This window comes from Muntiacus reevesi, chromosome 7 (assembly GCF_963930625.1).
Source record: "Muntiacus reevesi chromosome 7, mMunRee1.1, whole genome shotgun sequence".
NCBI lineage: Eukaryota > Metazoa > Chordata > Mammalia > Artiodactyla > Cervidae > Muntiacus > Muntiacus reevesi.
This window is the reverse complement of record NC_089255.1, coordinates 26,905,376-26,913,689: the sequence shown is the minus strand read 5'-3', so window position 1 is coordinate 26,913,689 and position 8,314 is coordinate 26,905,376. Positions and strand designations below refer to the sequence as shown.

General features: G+C 36.2%; 1 pseudogene; it reads right to left on the bottom strand.

Moving 5' to 3' along the window:
- Window positions 1–6,190: 6,190 nt before the first annotated feature.
- Window positions 6,191–7,101, bottom strand: LOC136172327 (olfactory receptor 4K15-like; annotated as a pseudogene).
- Between the last annotated feature and the right edge of the window lie 1,213 nt (window positions 7,102–8,314).

Here is an 8,314-nt window from a genome sequence, read left to right as displayed (position 1 = left end):
GTTTTCCTCCTCATTTTAGGTGTATAGGTTACAGGGAAAGGTGAGGCACAAAATGAGAATATGTAATTACATGATTTATTATCTAAGCTGACTTGGCAAAAGTCAGGAATATTGATCAGTTTTATATGGCTACCAGTTTAGAGGCATGAATATTCTTACATGGATATTATTATTAAATTAAAAAAATATTTTTCCCTAGCTTAACAGTATCACTTTTCCCATGCAATAAATGACCTATGCTTTAGTACATTCTACCATAACATCATTATAATGGGAGTTGGGGAGGTGATTCTGTGTTTGAGACAAATATCACTCAATTTTTGGTGGTAACCCTTAAACTATGGTACTCCTGTTAAGTATTTTGATCACATACTTTCATGTTTAAAACCAGGTTTAGGGTTGGTTCTGATAATCTGTGAAGTAGGCAGCAAGAAAGAATTGTATATTTCTCAGGAACTATCTGCGGAGGGGATAGAGCAGTAGTAGGTAGGGAAAGCCTTTATTACAAAATTCCAGTGCAGTTCCTCTGAAAGAAGAACAAGAATGAGAGGGAACTGGAGTAGCCTCAGACTGCAGTGCTGCAGTGAGAAAGTCTCAATTAATTTGATGGGAGGAGCTCCACAGTCAAGATTGTCTATTACAGATATTCCACATTGGGCAGGAATGTTCTGACTCTGAAAACCTCCATTGTTTTCAGTCATTTGCTGAGAGCAGCCATGCAAGAGTTGGACTCTGAAAGTTGCATTGGAAGGTAAAACAGTAATAGCTAAAAGCTGTCAGTGAAGTACATTCTTTGAAGCAGGTTTTTTCTTGAAATGAGATATGAGTGCTGCAGTCCTATGGCTAAGTACAGTTTTAGATATTCCATCCCTATTGTGTAGCCTTTGATTTTTCCTTGCTCTGGTACTTTGGTTTTATTTTGAAAGAAGTAAATAACTCTGATAATAACTATTAACTTCTAAAACACTATTAAATCTGTCTTTATATTCATCTCTACTCTCCAAAAATTTCTCATTGATGATGTTCATCATGCTTACTATGTATCGAGGAAAACAAATGAATCAGGCAATTCTGTGTATTAAATGCTATTATAAATAGGTAGAGATACCAAGGGAACATTTCATGAAAAATGGGTGCAGTATAGGACAGAAGCAGCAAGGAAGTAACAGAAACTGAAGCAATTAAGAAGGGGTGGTATGAATACACAGAAGAACTATACAAAAAAGATCTTAATGACCTATATTACTGTGATGTTGTGGTCACTCATTTGGAGCCAGATATCCTGGAGTGTGAAGTCAAGTGGGCCTTAGGAAGCATTACTAGGAACAAAGCTAGTGGAGATGATGGAATTCCAGCTGAGATATTTCAAAATCTAAAAGATAATGCTGTTAAAGTGCTGCACTAATTATGCGAGCGAATTTGGAAAACTCAGCCATGGTCACAGGACTGGAAAATGTCATTTTCCATTCCAATCCCAAAGAAAGGAAATGCCAGAGATGTTAAACTACAATACAGTTGTTCTCTTTTCACATTCTAGCAAGATAATGCTCAAAATCCTTCAAGCTAGGATTCAACAGTATGCAAACTGAGAACTTCCAGATGTACAAGTTGGATTTAGAAGAGGTAGAGGAAGCAGAGATCAAATTGCCAACATCTGTTGTAACACAGAATAAGCAAGGGGATCCCAGAAAAACATTTACATCTGCTTCATTGACTATGCTAAAGCCTTTGACTGTGTGGATCACTGTAAACTGTGTAAAATTTTTAAGAGATGGGAATACCAGACCACCTTACCTGCCTCCTGAGAAACCTGTATTCAGGTCAAGAAGCAACTGTTAGAACCAGACATGAAACAGCGGTCTGGTTCAAAATTGGGAAAGGAGTATGTCAAGGCTATATATCATCACCCTGCTTATTTAACTTATATGCAGTGTACATCATGTGAAATGCTGGGCTGGATGAAGCACAAGCTGGAATCAAGATTGCCAGGAGAAATATCAACAACTTCAGACATGCAGAAAGTGAAGAGCAACTAAAGAGCCTCTTGATGAAGGTGGAAGAGGAGAGTGAAAAAGCTGACTTAAAGCTCAACATTCAAAAAACAAAGGTCTTGGCATCTGATCTCATCACTTCATGGCAAATAGATAGGGAAAAAGTGGAAACAGTGGCCAATTTTATTTTCCTGGGCTCCACAATCACTGTGTATGGTGAGTGCAACTATGAAATTAAAAGATGCTTGCTCCTTGGAAGAAAATCTATGACAAGCCTAGACAGTGTATTAAAGAGCAGAGACATCACTTTGCTGACAAAGGTTTGTCTAGTCAAAGCTATGGTTTTTCCAGTAGTCATGTGCATATGGGAGAGCTGAACCATAAAGAAGGCTGACAGCCAAAGCACTGATGCTTTTGAACTGTGGTGTTGGAGAAGACTCTCGAGAATCCTTTGGACAGCAAGGAGATAAAACCAGTCAATCCTAAAGGAAAACAACACTTGACTATTCATTGGAAGGACTAATGCTGAAGCTGAAGCTCCAATACTTTGACCATTTTATGCAAAGACCCTACTCATTTGAAAAGACCCTGTTGCTGGGAAAGATTGAGGGGCACGAGGTGAAGGGAGTGACAGCGGATGAGATGGTCGAAACCCATCACTGACTCAGTGGGTATGAGTTTGAGCAAACTGTGGGTGACAGTGAAGGCCAGGGGTGTCTGGCTTGCTGCAGTCCATGGGGTCACAAAGAGTTGGACACAACTTAGTGAACAACAACAAGACTATTCTATACTCGAGAGGTCTATAGAAAGGATGTGTAACTTTTAAACAAATTATCAGTGAAGAATAACAGTTTATTTCACACAGGCACAGCAAGTAGAGAGAAAACCCAGAAAAGCAGAGGAAAGAGTCTTTCTCCTTTTTAACCTTGCCATCTTCCTCTAGCATGCTCTGTCTTCAGAGCACAAAATAGAGCCAGATGGGAAAAACAGAAATGTGGTTTGCAGAGTCCCATGAACAGGAAGCACAGTTGAGAAACTATAACAAATAGGACAGTAAATGTTTTAATGAGGGTTCATTTTTTTTTTTTTTAGTAATACAGGACCATCAAGATATTCCTGACTTAGTAGTTAGCTTCTCTGTGGAACTTTCTCATTTTGTGTAAATTTAAAAATTTTGCATAATATCCACTTGCAACATTTTTGCTGACTGTAGCATCTGTAACGATGTGTCCATTTTCTTTTTTGGCATTTGTTATGGGTGCCTCTTCCCTTTTTCTTGATTGATCTTTGGTCTCTTCAAATAACCAATATTGCTTTTGTTGATTTGTTGATATTTAATATTTTAAAATTTTATTAATGTGTATTATTATTTTTCCTTTCTACTATTCATAGTTTACTTTTGTTGAGATGGATACTTGTGTCATTGACACACATCTTTTATTGATATTTTTAAAAAATATGTGCAGATATATAAAATCCCTGCAAGCATTTTATAGCTGCATTCCTTATGTTCTTTGTAGGTATTGTGTAATTTTTTCTATTAAATTTAAAAATGTCTACATTTCTATTGTGATTTTTTGTGAAATATGAATAATTTAGAATCAAGTTATGTTAAATTGATCATGAATTAAATGAAATTCATATGCTTTGAAACTAGATGGAGAGTAGAATCTCATTTTGTAAGTCTACCAGAACTAATTATATAATCTAGAGAGGACTCAATCAGGATGCAGTGTTATTATATTCTTTCATAGAGAGATATGAAAGGAAGTTGCATGCAGGCTTTAAATCACTTATGAATCAATGGTGGCTTATAAAACTAAAAATTTATATCAGTGAGCACAACTAAGATAATTTTATTTAAGAAGTATTTCAGGAAGCCATTATATGATCCAATATGTGTCTGTAGACAGATGAAGTTTTCATGATCATCTGGTTTGGACAAGTGTAAATTTTTCAATTATCTCTTGATATAGTATGTACTTCTTCCAAAATATATTTTCTTATATTTAGAAAATTAATAACTATAGTTATTTGTATATCTTTATTAGGTCAGTTATATTGTCATCATGGATGCTTTAATTTACTGGCATAGAGATAAAGATTAATATGTCAGTATTAAGTTTATTGTTATTAATATAGAGATCTGACCCAAGAAATCCTTTTTTCTTCGGTTCACAGGAATAAAGTAACAATGAATATAAACAATGAATAATAAACTGTAAAGACTTGTTAATATAATTTTATTCAACCAATGACAAATATCATCCAGGGTTATGCACTACTACACAGGCAAACTCATTTTAAACGTTTACAAGATGCAAACACAGCTAATACATTCCTACTTACAGTAACACCAAACTGCATGGATTTTCCTTCTGTATATATTTTACTATCTGAATATGACATATGTGTCTAGGTACATATGTATTTCTTGAGGAGGTGTCAGGTGAAGCCTTCCTTAGAAATTGAAACTGGTTAGGTATACAGCCCAGAACCACAAGGACTTTCTGAAATCTGCAGTGAATGAGCGAGCCATTGTATTGTGGTTTCTTTTTTTTAAGGCCAAAGAGAAAGGCTTTCCTTTATTTTTTCCTTAACTTTGCATTATGCAATATTTGAAGTGTAGCAGACAAAATAAATAACTTATGAAGAACAATGCATATTTGAACGATGGTGCAATGCTAAATAGGACATTACCCACAGCATTCAAGTACCCTTCTGAAGTACATCCTTTTCCTGGTTGGAGCACTGGCTTTGCTCTGCTCAGTGTGGCTTCCATTACTGACTGACTCCAAGGCATCCGCTCCAGGTGTTTCTTAATCCCAGCCACTGGGACAGAGGAAAGAATCCTGGGCTAATATTAATATCTTTTAAGTGATGGCTTGAGGGTACACACGTCATTTCTCATATCCTGTTGCCAGAATTTAGTCATGAGGCCACAATTGTCTATGGAGATTAGGAAATCTCTGTAGCTGGATGGTCATGTGTCAAGCTATAATTTGAGAGGTGTTCTGTTAGTAATAGGAAGAATAGGCACTTGACCACTGGGAAAAGCTAGGAGACAATCATTGAGATATAGTTTATTCACATGTTCAGCTTTACAAAACAATATAAATAGTTTTTTCAGAGAGGTTAAATCAATTTGCACCCAGACACAAGGCAAAGAATTTCCATGAATACACATTCTCAACAATGACTGCTGTTGTTTGATGTCTTTTTTATAAACCTGTTTCACAGATGTAAAATACCATTTCATCATGATCTTGTTACATATTCCAGATTACTTATGAGACAGTCTTCAGAGAAATAAATACCTGTTCATGTCTTTTGCCCATTTTCTGCCCTTTTGGGATGTTTATCTTTTTTATTCACTTATAGGAGGTATTCTGATTTCTGTAAAATATTATTGTTTCTTTATTGAAGGTTCACTTTGACCTCATCACTCTGAATTTCTTTTGCTTTAAAGCAGCACATTCTTAATATTTCTTCAATGTAAGTTAAAATAAATAAATAAAAGTCATTTATTAATATAAGAAAAGATAATTTTTCAACTCAGTGAAAATCCATTTGCTTGTGTATTTAAGAAAAATTTTCAAGGGAACTTCACTTTTAAATCAACATTTGACACTTGAAAACTTGAATTACAGGGATTATACTGTGGAATACAAGTATTGTAGTTTGATTTATTTGTATTTTGTTTTCCAAGTAGAAGCAAACCATTCAAATATCTTCCTTAACCTTTCTAAGCTGGTTTAGATTTAGGAGGAGTAAATCAAATATTTCTAGAAATGAAAATAATGATAATTAAACCAAAGCGATGTATTAAGTATACATAAGTTAGGTAAAAAGCTTAGCATAGTGTTGTGGATATAGGTAGTATTTAATAAATAGTAGATTTATTTTTAATAGTTCTTGTTATCATCATTTACTACCATCTAGTAATTTTATATCATATACAAAAGAATATATAGGCAAAGTTTTACTCTCTTCAAGTGATAAGAATATAAGTACTGGAAATTTGAATTTGTATTCTTAATGGAATAAATACAAAACATATATCTGAAACTGCTTATAGCTTATAGATATGAACATATTTTCAGTTCAGTTAACAGGTCAAAATATGTCTAAATTGGGGAGCACACAGAGGAATTGATGACTACATGAAAGATCTAAAAATTGCACCTTGCATCCATATGCTAACTTGTCAGTCTCTTTATGGCATTCTTAATCTCTTTATTTCTCAGTGTATAAATGGCTGGATTCAAGAGAGGTGTGATTACTGTGTAAAACACAGCAAGGAACTTGTCCACCCAAGTGATGCTAGGTGGCCACAGATAGGTGAAGATGCAGGGTACAAAGAACAGCACCACCACTGTGATGTGGGAAGTGCAGGTAGAGAGTGCCTTTGATGCCCCATCCTTGGAGCAAAGACAGACAGTCACCAGGATGTAGGTGTAAGAGATCAGCAAGAGAATGAAGCAAGTTGTAGCCAAGACTGCACTGTCAGCATTTATCAACAGTCTCAGAGTATGAGTATCCATGCAGGCCAGTTTGATCACCAGAGGGATATCACAGAAAAAACTGTCCACTATTCTGGGTCCACAGAAGGGAAGATCTAAAATCATAGCTAGTTGACTTGTGGCATGCACAAAGCCAATGATCCATGATGTCAGTACTAGCCAGATGCACTTCTGTCTGCCCATGATGCTGGAGTAATGGAGTGGCTTGCAGATGGCTACATAACGATCATAGGCCATTGTCACAAGCAGTACCATCTCACCTCCTGCAAATACATGCACACAAAGGATTTGGCTCATGCAACCCCCAAAGGAGATGGTTTTCTTATCGTTTAGGAAGTCTGTGGTCAGTTTAGGAGTGGTCACTGAGGAAAGGCAGAAGTCAACAAATGAGAGATTGGCTAAGAAGAAGTACATTGGGGAATGGAGATGAGAGTCAGCGATGATTAAAAGCACGACGAAAAGGTTTCCCAGGACGGTCATCAGGTAGAGTGCAGAAAATGGCAGTAAGAGAATTTCTGGAGCTCCCTTGACTCACAGAGTCCATGAAAAAGGAACTCAGATACCACGGACTGGTTTGCTTTCTCCATTTAGTACATTTCTAATGTATGAAAAGAAGAGATGCACTAAGAACTTCTAGAATGGAAAGAAGAATTTATGCTTGGGTGCTAGAGATGTATTCACATGCAAAATTGAAACCTTAACAGTGTAATAATTCCAAAATGAAAATAGTTTTATTGAGTTTATGGTGGACACAATCTCCTAGATCCAGAGGTAATTAAATGTAGAAGGGCAGGTCAAAAACTTTACCTGTTAAAAGTACAGTTCTTAAAAGTGAAGTCGCTCAGTCATGCCCAACTCTTTGTGACCCCATGGACAGTAGCCTGCACCAAGCTCCTCCGTCCATGGGATTTTCTAGGCAAGAGTACTGGAGTGGGTTGCCGCTTCCTTTTCTAGGGAATCTTCCCAACCCAGGGATCGAACCCAGGGATCGAACCCAGGTCTCCTGCATTGTAGACAGACGCTTTACAGTCTGAACCACCAGTTTTTATGGTTATGCAGAATTAATATTCTGATACAAGTGCCAGTAGTAATGCATTTCATAAACAGTTTTTCCAAGACTTGAACCTGCATTTTGTACAGAGAAAATGCACGTGTAATATATATTTGGACACTCTTTATTTTTCAGGCTCTATTCAGGGCAGTACTCTAACACTACATTTCTCACACAAAACTTGCTTCTCAGAAGCAAAACTATATCTAAGTAGCTATGTATGAACAGACTTAATTGAACGAGTCCTGAAACTGTGAGAAAGAATAGTTTATCAAGTTACTTGAGAGAAGAGGTTCATGTTACAAAAGAAACCCCAGATGCTGGTTGCACTTTTCTAGTGCTAATATTTATTTCCACACATTTTGAATCTCTCCATGATAGGATATATTCATAAAATTATATATTTCTGAGCCTGAGTAACTCCAATTATTAGTATATAGTGACTGCTCCTTGACCCTCACTTGAAACAAATTTCTCTTTTGAGAGTAGCTTAAATAATAAAATACTGAGAGCTATGTTTACTCCTGACTCTCCTTAGAACATATACATTATAATATCACTTGTACCAAAGTGTTCACTTATATTATATAAATTTACCTCTGTCAAAATATATGTATATATGTTTTTCTATATTATGTAAGCCAAACAGCAAGGTCTTCTTTCCTTCCTTCCTTCAGTCAGTCAGTCAGTTCATCCTCTCAGTCGTGTCTGATTCTTTGCATTCCCATGGACTGCAGCACGCCAGGCCT